Raw genomic sequence first — 14,587 nt, 5'->3', positions numbered from 1 at the left:
TTTATAACACAGGAAAGCTCACTCAAGGATATTCAAAGAGAAATAAAGGAAGAACTTTTTTATAAGCAATAGTTTTCTAAGCATTTTAGGGCAATGTGACATAGATATGTGAAAACTAACCTGTTTAAATAGGGGTGGGGTAGCAGGTGTCTTTATTTAATAAATTACATTTTTGAAAGAAGGAAGGGGGACTATTAGATTCCAGGGACATATCAATCAACTCCAAAGTGTAGACCATGTTTGGATGTATATAAAAGGTTTTGTTAAACAATTGGGGAAATCTGAACATAGCGTGGATATGAGATGTTATGAGGAGCTACTATCAATTTTTGAGGTATGCAAATACACAAAAGTAAAACAACAATATCCTAGTTCTCGCCAGGTGAGGCCAGCTTGTGATAACACACACCCAGGTCAGGTGAAGAAAGAAGAGCAGCAATAACACACAGTACTGCTGGGAGCAGACCTGTGCAGCCCCTGGAAGGGCAACTGGGTGGTGTACATCTATTTTAAATGCTCACCCCGTGACCCGGCCATTCCCATGACAGCAATTTACACTAAGATGCTAAGATGTGGCCGGGCGCGGTGGCTCACGCCTGTAATCCTAGCACTCTGGGAGGCCGAGGCGGGCGGATTGCTCAAGGTCAGGAGTTCAAAACCAGCCTGAGCGAGACCCCGTCTCTACCATAAAAATAGAAAGAAATTAATTGGCCAACTAATATATATAATATAAAAATCAGCCGGGCATGGTGGCTCGTGCCTGTAGTCCCAGCTACTCGGGAGGCTGAGGCAGGAGGATTGCTTGAGCCCAGGAGTTTGAGGTTGCTGTGAGCTAGGCTGACGCCACGGCACTCACTCTAGCCTAGGCAAGAAAGCGAGACTCTGTCTCAAAAAAAAAAAAAAAAAAAAAAAAAAAAAGATGCTAAGATGTGAGAACATTTACTACAGCATTAGGTATAATAGGAAGAATCTAGAAATAAATACTCATCATTTGGGGTTAAACATATTCTGGCATATTCATAATACTATATAGCCACGAAATCAGAAAAGATAAATACATATATAGACATAAAATGACCTCTAAGGTAATCTCTTGAAAAGCAAAGTATAGAAAAATATGGATAGTATGCTCCCATCTGTCTTTAAGGAAAAAAAATATTTCTTTATATGTACATAGAAAAATTCTGGACTATGACAGCATTGCTTCTCAGGTTAGAAGGCTGAGGTCTAGAGTAGGAGAGAGATTGACTTTTCCTTGTCTACCCATTTGTATTTTTTTACTTTGTACGCTGTAGGTGGTATTACTTTTTGAATTAAAAAGCTAGTTAAAAAAACATAATTAATCCATATATGCAAAAATGTCAGAAAACTTAATTATATACTATTGTAGCATATACACTATTACTTTGTCATATACAAGGTATCAAAAATTCATCACTTTGTCAATATGTAAAGTGATTCCTAGAGTTCATGCGACAACACTGCCAGTCAAGAACCATTATTATTCTTTTAGTGGAGAGTACAGATTATGACCCTAAAGATCAGCCCACGCAATTTTCAGTCAGGGTAGAAGGTGTTTGTGAGCACATACTCCATCATTTCATTGCCTGGATTTGAATCTTAGGTTGACACTTAAGAGCTGTGAGACTGTGGACAAGCTGCTGAACTTAACTCTCTGTGCTTCAATCCCCTTACCTGTAAAATCAGAATAGTACTAGTAATCTACCTTGCAGATTGTGGTGGTAATTAAATACACTCATATATGTAAACCTTACAGAACAGGGAAGGTGTGGAATATAGTAAGCAAAATCTGAGAATCTGCTATCATTGCTTTAGGATTATTGAAATTATCATCATGTGGTCTTACCATTTTAAACTATTGCTTAGGAGATAATGTAAGGCATGTGAGCAGTCAATATACATTGTGAGGAGGCAGATTTTGTGTTTGTTTGAAAATTACTGAATTAAGTTATTGTGTACAAGGTGACAAGGTGAGGGTGGTGGGTGGGAGTTAAGCCAGTTAAGAAACAGCTGCAGAGAACATATTACACACTAGCACATTCCCAAGCTTGCTCCAAAGTGACAGGGTCTTTTATCAAAATTCACTTGATCCATCATCTCTCATAAGATGCTTGTTGAACAAAAGAATGCACAAATCAAGCCAAGTGAACAAAGCTACATGCACCCAAAATGTGTGGAAACATAGAAAGAGGAATTCATACTCCCAGGTGTGGTATCTGAAAGCAGAGACAGGTTCCTAGTTTCATTCACATCAAAATAAAAGACTGATATGGACAGCTGCCATCACATCTACTCATCAGGATGAAAGACAGAGTCTGAGGAAGGCTCCCAATTAAAGGGAAGGAAGGAAGCAACATCAACCAATCAAGAACCATCTATGGCCAGGCCTGGTGGGTCATGTCTGTAATCCCAGCACTTTGGGAGGACAAGGTGGGAGGATCACTTGAGATCAGAAGTTCAAGACCAGCCTGGGCAACATAGCCAGACCTCATCTCCTAAAAAAAATTATTTTTAATTAGTCAAGAATGGTATTAATAGCACACATACCTGTAGTGCCAGCTACTCAAGAGACTGGGGCAGAAGAATTGCTTGAGCCTAGAAGTTCGAAGCTGCAGTGAGCTATGATAGTGCCCCAGTATTCCAGTCTGGGTGACAGAATGAGATACTGTCTATTAAAAAAAAAAAAATGGTTGCATGCGTCTGTAATCCTAGCTACTCAGGAGGCTGAGGCAGAAGGATCGCTTTGAGCTCAGGAGCTTGAGGTTGTTGTGAGCCTGGCTGACCCCACAACACTTTAGTAAGACTCTGGTCTCCAAAAAAATAAAAATAAATGGTCGAGGCCGGGCGCGGTGGCTCACGCCTGTAATCCTAGCACTCTGGGAGGCCGAGGCGGGCGGATTGCCAGAGGTCAGGAGTTCGAAACCAGCCTGAGCAAGAGCGAGACCCCGTCTCTACTATAAATAGAAAGAAATTAATTGGCTAACTAGTATATATAGAAAAAATTAGCCAGGCATGGTGGCGCATGCCTGAAGTCCCAGCTACTCGGGAGGCTGAGGCAGGAGGATCGCTTGAGCCTAGGAGTTTGAGGTTGCTGTGAGCTAGGCTGACGCCACGGCACGCACTCTAGCCTGGGCAACACAGTGAGACTCTGTCTCTAAATAAATAAATAAATGGTCGAAAAGTTAAAAACTTGTTTATAAAGTAAAAAAGTTACAATAAGCTAATGTTAATTTATTACTGAAAAAGGGAAATTTAAAAAAATAAATTTAGTGTAGCCTAAGTATATAGTGTTTATGTAAGTGTTTACAGTAGTGGACAGTAATGTCCTAGAACTTCACATTCACTCACTCACTCACCTGGAATGACTTCCAGTCTTGCAAGCTCCATTTATAGTTAAGTATCCTATACAGGTGTACCATTTTTTATCTTTCATACCATGTTTTTACTGGACCTTCTGTTTAGACATGCTTAGCTACACATATGCTTACCACTGTGTCACAACTGCCTACAGCATTCAGTGGAGTAACATGCTACACAGGTTTGTAGCCCAGGAGCAATAGGCTCTACTCTGTAGCCTAGGTGTGTAGTAGGCTCTACCATCTAGAGTAGGGTAAGTACTCTCTGTGATGGTCACACAACCATGAAGTTGTCTCAGAATGTATCCCTGTTGTTAAGAGAAACATGACTGTAGTCCAGCAAATGTCAACACTTGAATAGGTACTACTTACAATTTGTGTGAGGGAAACAAAGGGTAGGGGAGATATTTTCTGTGGAAACTTCATTGGGAGTCCAGTCACTAAGAGGATGAATGATGCACTACGGTTGTACATGAAAGGAGGCTTATCTAGTTACCTGATGTTTACTGTGTAATTCATGTGGAACATTTGTAAAGGCCATCCTCTCTGAGCATGTTCTCTGAGCTGAATTGATAATAATTCCCTTGATCTTCTAAGTTACACACAAATGAAAAACAATGGAAGATTTGCCCATGATTTGAAAGGTTGAGAAATGAGAAAAGTGTTGTTAGAAATATTCAAAATTAAAAGTTGAGGAGAAAATTGGAGGAAGAATTGACTGCAGGGGTTGAACAGGTCATAGAAATGAGTGAAGCAGGTCACACATAAGACAACAGAGCAGTGGGGACAGAACCAGAGAATGCATGACTCTGGTCAATGAGGGGCCACATCACTCAGTTATCACCGTGCAGGAATCAGGGTCTAATGTTGCCACGTATTCTGATTTTTCCAAGGAAAGTTGGAAATCAAGATTTTTGTGAGAAATCTATTTTTGAAATGTTGGCAACTAAATCAAATTCTTTTAAAAAAAGCATTTAAGATTGGAGACCTAAGAACATCATACATAAAGTTGTTTTAAATTTGCTCATGGATACAAGTGCAGGGGAACACAAGTGGAAATGTATCAGAAGTATGTATTGTATAACACTACACCCTCTAATACGTACTCCATCTTTTTTTTAAAAAAGACATAACCTCTCATAGTACCATTTCCCCTAACTGTGTAAGCCCCCCTCACAGGGCTGTCATGTTAACTCATAACATCTTGTATGTAAAAGCACTTCATAAGTGTTAGTGGTCATATCATGAAAGAAGAATGCAGAGGGAAACAAATGCCAAGATCATGTTGAGGCTGCTGACTTCTCACTTTAGTAAGGTTGGGAGATCTGATGACCAAAGAGATCTTCTTATCAGGTGAACTGATTAGGGACAAACCAGGACTTAGTTTACGTCTGCAAGAAATCTGGGGAAATATACGTACCTATTATGCCACATGACAGACCTGATTCAAAAAAATCAAGCAAAATCTGTATGAACCTACAAAAAAGAAAATGTAATCAGTGAGGACTTTGTAGGGAAAAGACATGCAGTAAAAACTAAGCCAAAGACCAGCACTTTAGTCCTGGTTCTGCCACTAACAAGACCCAAGTTTCCTTCCTTGTGAGTGATATAATTATATCTGCATCCATATCCTAGCAGGGCAGTCAAGGGATCAAATCAGATAATGACTACAAAAGGACTTTCACATCAACACCACCCAGCCTTGCCAATCTCCAAATTTTACCCAAGATGCCACTGTGCCAACAAAATCTTAAGTTATCATCAAAATCACAAATGCTCTTTGTCCCAGGAATTCTACGGGTGGAATTTTTCATCCTGATATATTTGCGCACATACAGAGGGAAATACATACAAAAATTTTTATAATAATTCCATTTATAACAATTAGAAACAACCTAAAATATCTGTCCCTAGGGCCCTGGTTAGATAAATTATGGGACTGATGGTGATCATGGGGGTAGTCTAGGCAGGTGGGGGCAGGGCTGGGAGACAGGCTGTCACTGCATACCTTTAATATATATTTTTAAAATTTTTAATAAAGCAAACATCTTCAAAAAATCAAATCTAAACAACTGGGAAGGAAAGAGGAGAATATTAACTAACCTTTAATTTCCATAAGGCGGTATCCATCCCAGCACCAAGGTTGAGAATTTGACAATGACATTCTGTCTTTCATAGAAATGCCTTTATAATCCGACACCACAGACTTGAGCAAAATCTAATGTCCTGAGACAGGGACAGAGAAACAATATATCATCCAATAAGGATAGACATTACCCCTGCAAAACCCACACTACTAGAAGATCAAAACAGAAAAAAACATGCCCTTCTTCAGTGTCAAAGATTGATCTGTAGATTTTATCGGAAAAACAGCAACTTTTAAAGCCTTTTTTAAAAAAAGCCATTTGAATTGAAGTATAATCTATAAGTGGAGGAATTAACTACCTTAAAAAATGTTCTATGGTTTTTTGTATAAAAGTGTTTTATGTCAAAATATCTGACCCAAATGTCTCTCCTGGAAATGTCCCTTTCACAGCTATAGTAAAAGCTACTCAGGACTCTAGTAAAACTTAAAATTGGGAGGTCACATGGAAAATAATATTTTGGGTAAGACAATTGGACAGATGAATGTTGAAGCAAATGAAGCCACATTTCATATCCTGTTCCTTTCCTCTCCACCCTGAAGGGGTCTTCATCTGTATGCAAAATAAGAGTTGAGGACATATGCAAATAGTGCCTAACAAAATGACTTGTTAAGCTTTGGGGTGGAGGGTTTGGGAAAAAGAGATGGAATAAAAAAAAAAAAAAAAAAGGAAGACAAACTGTCTGCATCCTAAAGCTCTCCTGCTCAATGTGTGTACGCAACTGTTAACAGGCCATGATTACATTAAGAACAAATTTTTAAGAGGAGCACTTTGAAACTTTTACTGCAATTTGAGAGAGGAATTATTATGTCTGCTCAATTTACTTACTAATGAATAATTTGGAGTTGTATTTTGCATGTCTTTTTCATTTTATTTTTCTAGTAAATCATTTTTATTGTATTTTACAGAGATATCATCTGTGATGAATTGGATATTAGGGGGAAAAATCCTTAACACACACAATAGGAGAGTGTTTGGGAGGCACTCTTTTATTGGGCTGCAATCTAGAAGTTCAAATACAGGGGAGGAAGAAGGCAGGCTAGCTGACACGCTGCCAGCAGGAGTGGGAGAAGGGAGGAGTGTTCCTGACTCTGCAGTGTATGTTAGGAAACCTGCCTCCAGAGCAGGGGAGAGAGTGCAAAGCAAAACAATGAATCTTTGTTCTTAGCAACCACCACTTTAGAATTTCTTTGCATTTCTTATAGAATCCATGTACAAGATCCATCTTTAGAGCCAAGGTTCCCTGCACACACAAGAATTATGGTCATTGTCATTTCATCAATTTCTCCATCTGTCTGAGAAGTCATGCTCCTATCTGAAATCCTTTGACTTCCTTGATTAAAATTATTGGCAGAGCCTAATAGTGTTACTAACACTTTCATATGGCAACAAAAAGTAATTCCTCATCTCTTCCCTCTCAGGCTCTACACTGCTAAGACAGAGAGGAGCTGAACTTCTACCATTTCTGCATACCTAAACTGTTGCCTGGGATGGAAGAACCAGGAATTTAACTACTTCAGGCTGCTTCCATTCAGGTGTTCCAGACAGTACACATACACCTAAACAGAGACTTCTTTGCTCTTCGGAGCTTATGAGGAGCAGGCGTTTGAAACTGCACTCAGTAGCCATACTCCAGAGATATTCCTGAACAAGATGCCTACTGCTACAAGCTTCAAAAGGGATAAATGGCCAATCCCATTCATACTGTGTGTTGGAAAGGAAAATAAATCTGTTGAAGAATCTTGAGAGCCAAATCTTCTGAGTCTAGGCCTATTGCTGCTAGCATCTCAGAGACCTCCTTCATTTGAGAATTACTAGGTCTGACAACACTATCCCTCCAGCCTACACTGAAGGACATGAAAGTTGTAGAAAACTCAAGTCCTCTAGACATACAACCCTCAAGGTGTGAAGCTTGGCAGGAAACTTACAGTCTCCATCCTTAGGGAAGATTCAGAAAGACAGACAAGAGGGGTGAAAACTCAGGTATGCTTAGCCTGAAATAGACAAATGCCTTTAGAAAGTCTCCCACACAGAAGAACCCAATTAGATCCACAGAATTAGTCCACACATCTAGATGAGCTGCAGGCAAAACAGAGCTCTTTCTTCCTCTACCAAAACAGTCTAAGTCTAATATAGTATTCTAAGAGACTTTCTTCCTCATACCAGTTTTATAAAGCAGTTTTGCCATATTTATTTTTTTTTATTTTTTGAGACAGAGTCTCACTGTGTTGCTCGGGCTAGAGTGCCAAGGCGTCAGCCTAGCTCACAGCAACTTCAAACTCCTGGGCTCAAGCGTTCCTCCTGCCTCAGCCTCCCAAGTAGCTGTGACAACAGGCATGTGCCACCATGCCCAGCTAATTTTTTCTATATATTTTTAGTTGGCCAATTAATATCTTTCTATTTTTAGTAGAGATGGGGTCTCGCTCTTGCTCAGGCTGTGTTCAAACTCCTGACCTTGAGCGATCCTCCCGCCTCGGCCTCCCAGAGTGCTAGGATTACAGGCACCATATTTATTTTAATCAGTATAAGAGGTGTGTGGAAAATAAAGATTTATTTTTTTATTTTTTTTTTTTTGAGACAGAGTCTCGCTTTGTTGTCCAGGCTAGAGTGAGTGCCGTGGCGTCAGCCTAGCTCACAGCAACCTCAAACTCCTGGGCTCGAGCGATCCTTCTGCCTCAGCCTCCCGAGTAGCTGGGACTACAGGCATGCGCCACCATGCCCGGCTAATTTTTTATATATATATATCAGTTGGCCAATTAATTTCTTTCTATTTATAGTAGAGACGGGGTCTCGCTCTTGCTCAGGCTGGTTTTGAACTCCTGACCTTGAGCAATCCACCCGCCTCCGCCTCCCAAGAGCTAGGATTACAGGCGTGAGCCACCGCGCCCGGCCTATATTTTTTAAAATTAGAAAAAAGTAATTCCTAATATAGACAGTTTACAGTAAAAGATGCATAAATGGATTTTAAACATATGAAAATGATGATTAACCTCACCTATAAATAAGAGGAGTATAAACTAAAATTACAGTAAGATGCCATTTTTCATTTATCAGATTAACAAAGAGCAAAAAGTTTCATGGTACACTCTGTTGGTAAGGATGTTGGGAAGTAAGCACTTTTCTATACTATTGGCAAAGATGCAGGCTGGAACTCCCTATAAGAAAGAATCTCTAGGCCGGGCGCAGTGGCTTACACCTATAATCCTAGTACTCTGGGAGGCTGAGGCGGGAGGATCATTTGAGCTCAGGAGTTTGAGAACAGCCTGAGCAAGAGCAATACCCCATCTTTACTAAAAATAGAAAGAAATTAGCTGGACAACTAAAAATATATAGAAAAAATTAGCCGGGCCTGGTGGCGCATGCCTGTAGTCCCAGCTACTCAGGAGGCTGAGGCAGAAGGATCGCTTGAGCCCAGGAGTTTGAGGTTTCTGTGAACTAGGCTGATGCCATGGTACTCTAGTCCGGGGAACACAGTGAGACTGTCTCAAAAAAGAAAGAAAGAATCTCTACAACCTCAGGTCTCTAGGCTGATGAAGAGAAGTTGGGGAGGGAGGTGGTCACTTGCCTCTGTTAACGTCAGGGCCTTCCTCTCTTTCATCAGTCTCACAAAGTGTTGGATGTTAGTGTCATACCAGTAGACGATGCTTACTGCAAACCTGCAAGGGATGACAAAGGAGGCAGGTGAGGATAGAGTAGCAAGTTCAGGCCAAGGTTCCACAGCCAAGTTCCCAGGAACCACAGGAAAATCATCCACCTCAGAAGGCCAGCGAATGCACATCTAGTGTCCCATTACAAATGTACAGACTCGTCCAACTATTCATCTTTATATTCACATTTCCCACAGTGGATGTTTTTCATCTCTCTTTCCTCATAGTGTTAACTCCTTTCCCAGGAAGCTCATTGGCAAGAGCTAGTCAGATAACTACTAAACAAAAATTTCTTAGCCCAAAGGAATGGAGACTCAGAAATATATGGCAAACATCACTAAACCTCAGTATTTCTCCTGATTCTATATTAGGTGCCAGTCATTTCACCCTTAGGGAGGTCATAGTGGGGAAACCAGGAAAAAATTAACAAAACAAGTCCAACTTGGAAAGTGCTATGGTAGCCTCAATTCTCTCTACCCCAATCTGCACCACGGAGTTAAAGTTTAGTGTTTCAAGCCTGGGAGCTGAAACCCTGATTATCACTAGAAGCCCTCTTGCAGCCATCAGTGGAACCAGCCATAGGACAACTGAGAAGTCATGAAAAAAACCTGGATCCCTAAGGCCATGCTCAGCTGCTGTGGGCCTGTAGACTGCTCTATAGCTCAACATATATTTTGTGAAATAAGAAGTGTTTTCATCCTTTCAGCAAACCTGAGTTGGGTTTCTGTTACTTGTAACCTAACACATCCTAACTGACACCCTGAATAATAACCCTGTTTCCATGTTGCTTGATAAGTGAGCTGAAATTTAAGGTATGTGTCTGTGTTGTAGCTCCAAGCTAGATTCTGAACTCTCAGAAGCCGATAATATAGCTTTTCCTTACATCAACAGATAGGGCTTACTTCTGCCTTGACTACAATACACGCTGAATTATGCACAAACATGTCTCCCACAGTCTCTCTCATCCACAGAAACCCATAAGAAAGCACATATGTTTAGCTACTCTATGTAGCAACCCAACACAGACACATGTAAAATATTCACTAGTGGGCAGGATTTGCTACACAAGCCCAGTCTTTCCAAGGAAAATGGCATACCCACAGAGTTTTATAACAGTAAACTGGTTCAGTTACCTAAAATGTGGTTTCCGAACTGTGAGCTGTGACCCATTAATAGCATAAAATTAGTTTGCAAACCTGCATTTAAGAAAAAAATGAAGATAGAATGAAAAAGAAAATAAGATGTGTTACACACAGTAATGGTAAAACTTTCATGAAACTTTTGTTTCAAGTGTGTTTTGAGAATGTAAGTGCAATGAAAAATATATTTTCTCACTGTGGACGGCAGTTTTATAAACACTGATTTCAAAGGAATTGTCTAGTGCCATCTAGTGGTAAAAGCCAGAGCTGCAGTTGAAACAAGAATGGTAGACTAGTAACCACACAAATGAGAACACTCATTCCACAGTTTTAAGAGCTAGAGGGGCCTTAGAAATCATCTAGCCAACCCCAACATCTACTGCAAGAATCGTTTCAATGATATCAAGTCACTGCTTGTTTGACTACTCCTCCTAGGAAGGCACTCACTCCACTGTCAAGCAACTTTGTTGAAAGCTAATCAAGTTGCCTCCTTTTGGAAGCCATAACTTGTTGGACTTATCGATGCTTTCTTGGACAACAAAGAACAGTTGCTATTCCTGTCAGCTCGGGAGTATTCAACAACACTATTCAATATGACTGATTTAGTCGAGCAACATTTGAGTGTCTGCTAAGTGCTAGGCACTGGGGATAGAGTAGTGAACAAGAGAGAAAGGAGAGACAAAGATAAAAGATTATGAGGAATGAAGAGTGTGCCTAATACAGAGGATGAAGGTGAAAAGGGGATGGCAGAGGGGATGGTCACGCTGGAGAATGGGAGACAGTCAGCTGTCCAAAGGCATTCCACACAGGCAGAGCAGCAGAGAAATGCCCTGGGTGGGCACAGATGTGAGCCTTCCAGTAGCACAAAGGAGGCCCAAGGGCTGGATGGAGATCAGTGAGAACCTGGAGAAGAGGGTGGAGGTGGCTCAGGCACCCTGGGACTGGCCTCAAGAGCACACCTTCCATGGTCAGTCATGTACAGAAGGACAAAGAGGTGGTAAGATGCCACAGGACATGATATAAATATATCCAATCACTAAATCCCATCAATTCCTACTTCCTAATGCTTCTAACCTTTGTCTTTTTCCATTCCTCAAAGCCAGATCACTGCAGGAGGTTTCCATGTCCCCGAGAAGAAAGGATCTTACTGTTTGGCCTATAAGAGTAGCCAAGATAAAAAGATTGAGGACACACTGATGGGAAGAGTAAGGAAGAGGGCAGTGTTGGGCCCCACTGAGGGGAGTTCTGAAGGGAGATGAGGATCAAGTTTCAAGATTCACAGCCATTAGAGATTAACTCAACAAAGTACAGTGTATTCATACAATGAAATACTAACCAGTCATTTAAAATATAAACTAGATGTCAAAAACATATGTAGTATACATACCCATCAACACATACATGTGTGTCTATATTATACAGAGATTTATCAGGGGATAGACACCAAAATATTAACAATAATTCTCAGATTTCTGGTGTTTATTTTTTATTCATCTATATTTTCTAAATTTTCAACACTAACCATATATTTCATCAACTTGAAGATAGCATCAATAGTAAGATCACCAAGAAAGAAAAAACCCTGCCAATTAAATTAACTTTTTCTTATCACCTAGAATTTTAATTTTGTGGTTATTGAAAAAATTCTTTCAGGCTTAAACAGATTGTTAGCATATCTCTCCGGCACACACACAGAAAGGAAAAGATGAGTGGAATAAGTTGGTTAAGTCTTCAATTTTAGGATGTTTGTGAGTTTTTACACAACATCAACTCTAGAGCCAATGTGGCATTTTTAAGAGAGCTTCACCATCCTCTCTTAGATTTTCTTCCAACCCACTGACCCTCACTTTAAGTTGTTGTTGTTTTTTTTTTGGGGGGGGGAGGGTTGAGACAGAGTCTCACTTTATAGCCCAAGCTAGAGTGCAGTGGCACAATCCTAGTTCACTGCAGCCTCAAACTCCTGGGTTCAAGTGATCCTCCTGTCTCAGCCTCCTAAGTAGCTGGGACTACAGGCATGCGCCACCACACTTAGCTAATTTGTTTTGTTTTTGTAGAGACAGGGTCTCACTATATTGCAAAGGCTGCTCTTGAACTTCTGGCCTCCCAAAGAGCTAGGATTACAGGTGTGAGCCATCATGCCTTGCCACTCTATAAGTTTTAAGACTGATTTTCTTGATCTCATCAGAAGTTATCAATAGGTGGTTTTCAAACATCAGGATTTGTGCTCCTTCTTCAAATGGTCCCTAAATGGCTTGGGAACTAAAGCATCCATGGGCTGCAGTCACAGCTGTTCAGCCATGCCACTAGGAATAACAACCACATTCTCAAGCACAGGTAAAGACAACTCTAACATGACTGACAGTGGCTACAAGACACAGAGAATGAATCGCATCTGATTTCAAAGAAGTTAAATGAGACCATGCTCATTATTCTAGTGCTTTGGAAGGCTAAAGCAGGAGGATAACTTGAGGGCAGGAAATCAGTCTGGACAACATTGGCAGACCACATCTCTACAAATAAAGAAAGGAACATGTGAGTCACAGAATAAATCAAATATAGTACTGCCATCACAACAACAACAAACAGTAATTTTGAATATAACAAGCAAATATAACAGGCAAGTATTAAACTAGGAAAAATATCTGTAATATAATACAAAGTACTGACATCCTTACAATGTAAATAACTCATAAATTAATAAGAACCCTAAAATCCCAGATGAAAAAAACAGGCAAAAGACTAACTGGAGGCAATTCACACAAGAAGAAACACAACTGATCAAGGAAGACACAAAAAGTTCAGTCTTATCAATAATTGAAAAAATGCAAAATGAAAGCAAAAACAGAGCAATATTTCTACCAAATTGGAAACAAAACTATTATTTAATTGAACTTGGCTGTGGAGAGGGATGAGGAAGAGGGTACTCAAACCACTAGAACTATAAGTGGGCACAGGCATGCTGCAAGGCACTGTGGCAACAGATATAAAAAGCCTGAAACAACACGCACACATGGTGACCAAACAGTCCCACCACTAGGACTATCTTAAGGAAATCAAGATTGGCACACACATTTCTCTACAAGAACATTGAACATGGAGTTACAGTATCAGGTGAACAAAGTAGGCTACAAAATTATATGCAAGGGATGTTCTCATCTTGTTAGAAGACATACATACGTGTGCACACACATGCACAACTGCCCAGAGCAGACACTTAATGTAAATAGCAGTTATCACTGCACCATCTATGACACTGAGCACTGAGTTCTGCCTGTCAATTTCTACTACAGTCCTCTGCTCACAAAACCCAGAGAACATCCCTTCTGTTTGTATATTTTGATTTCATATGGAAAGCCCAGATTCAAAGAATCAAAAATCTCAGATTTGGAAATGCCCCAAAGATTTTCCAAGTCTTCTTTCAATCAACTACTGCTTTTAATTTCCATGACATTCACACACCTGTTTCATTTAGTATGTCTTTAAGTCACTTACTTTTTTAATACTCATGTTTAATGTGCTACCTAATATTTTCTTTTAATGCAACACTGTTATAAATACCTCTCTATTACAACATAAAACGTCTGCCTGTGTACCACCTAACGTCATCTCACATTCCTCCTGTGGGAAACACTGATCTGGTCCAACCACCAGAAACATTACTGTGTGTCCTATCTGCATGAGTGTCAACAGCAACAATGAGTCTTTTACCTGAAAGGTGTGAAATCCACTTTCAACAAGTTTTTCCTCACCTGAGGCTTCAGGGAATGGGAGGGGCCTCCCTGCTCTACCAGCCTGTAAAAATCAAGCCTGGCATCTCACCTACCTCTTTAAGCCACACGGCAGGCGCCAGGTAACACAGGCATTGACTATGTGCCAGGCATTATTCCAAATACCTATGATTACGAGCACACATAATCCACATAACAACCCTACAAGGACAGCAATGCTTTATAGACAGAGGTTAGCGTAGTTATCTCAGCTGTGGAATTTAATTCTATTAATGTGGGAACTTAAGGCTACTGCTTTTCAAATCCACTTACCCGCCTGCATTTAGATCTCCTATACACACTTGTTTTTTCCCTCATAACACTTTAACTGCTCAAATGGTATGCATATTTGTCTGTTTGTGTACATACTATTATGCGACACTTAATAGGGATACATTCTGAAAAATGCGTTGTTAGGCAATTTTACCATTGTGTGAAGATCATAGAGTATACTTATACAAACCTAGATGGCATAGCCTATTGCTCGCTCCTAGGCCTCAAACCTTTACAGCA

The 14,587-nt window shown here is 40.2% G+C and overlaps 1 long non-coding RNA gene across 2 annotated transcripts in view; it reads right to left on the bottom strand.

Moving 5' to 3' along the window:
* Positions 1–14,587, bottom strand: part of LOC142862426 (uncharacterized) — a 36,293-nt gene that overhangs the window by 6,847 nt on the left and 14,859 nt on the right. The window contains exons 2-4 of one of the 2 annotated variants that reach the window (XR_012913491.1): positions 9,087–9,177; positions 5,481–5,603; positions 3,051–4,853 (exon numbers count right to left, since the gene is read on the bottom strand). This is a non-coding gene — a long non-coding RNA (uncharacterized LOC142862426). Of the gene's footprint in view, positions 1–3,050; positions 4,854–5,480; positions 5,604–9,086; positions 9,178–14,587 lie in introns of those variants that run through there. The other variant, XR_012913490.1, reaches the window with a different exon arrangement.

The sequence above is a fragment of the Microcebus murinus genome, chromosome 19 (genome assembly GCF_040939455.1).
Source record: "Microcebus murinus isolate Inina chromosome 19, M.murinus_Inina_mat1.0, whole genome shotgun sequence".
Lineage (NCBI taxonomy): Eukaryota > Metazoa > Chordata > Mammalia > Primates > Cheirogaleidae > Microcebus > Microcebus murinus.
The sequence above is the reverse complement of the archived record's forward strand: the minus strand, read 5'-3'. Positions and strand labels throughout refer to the sequence as shown.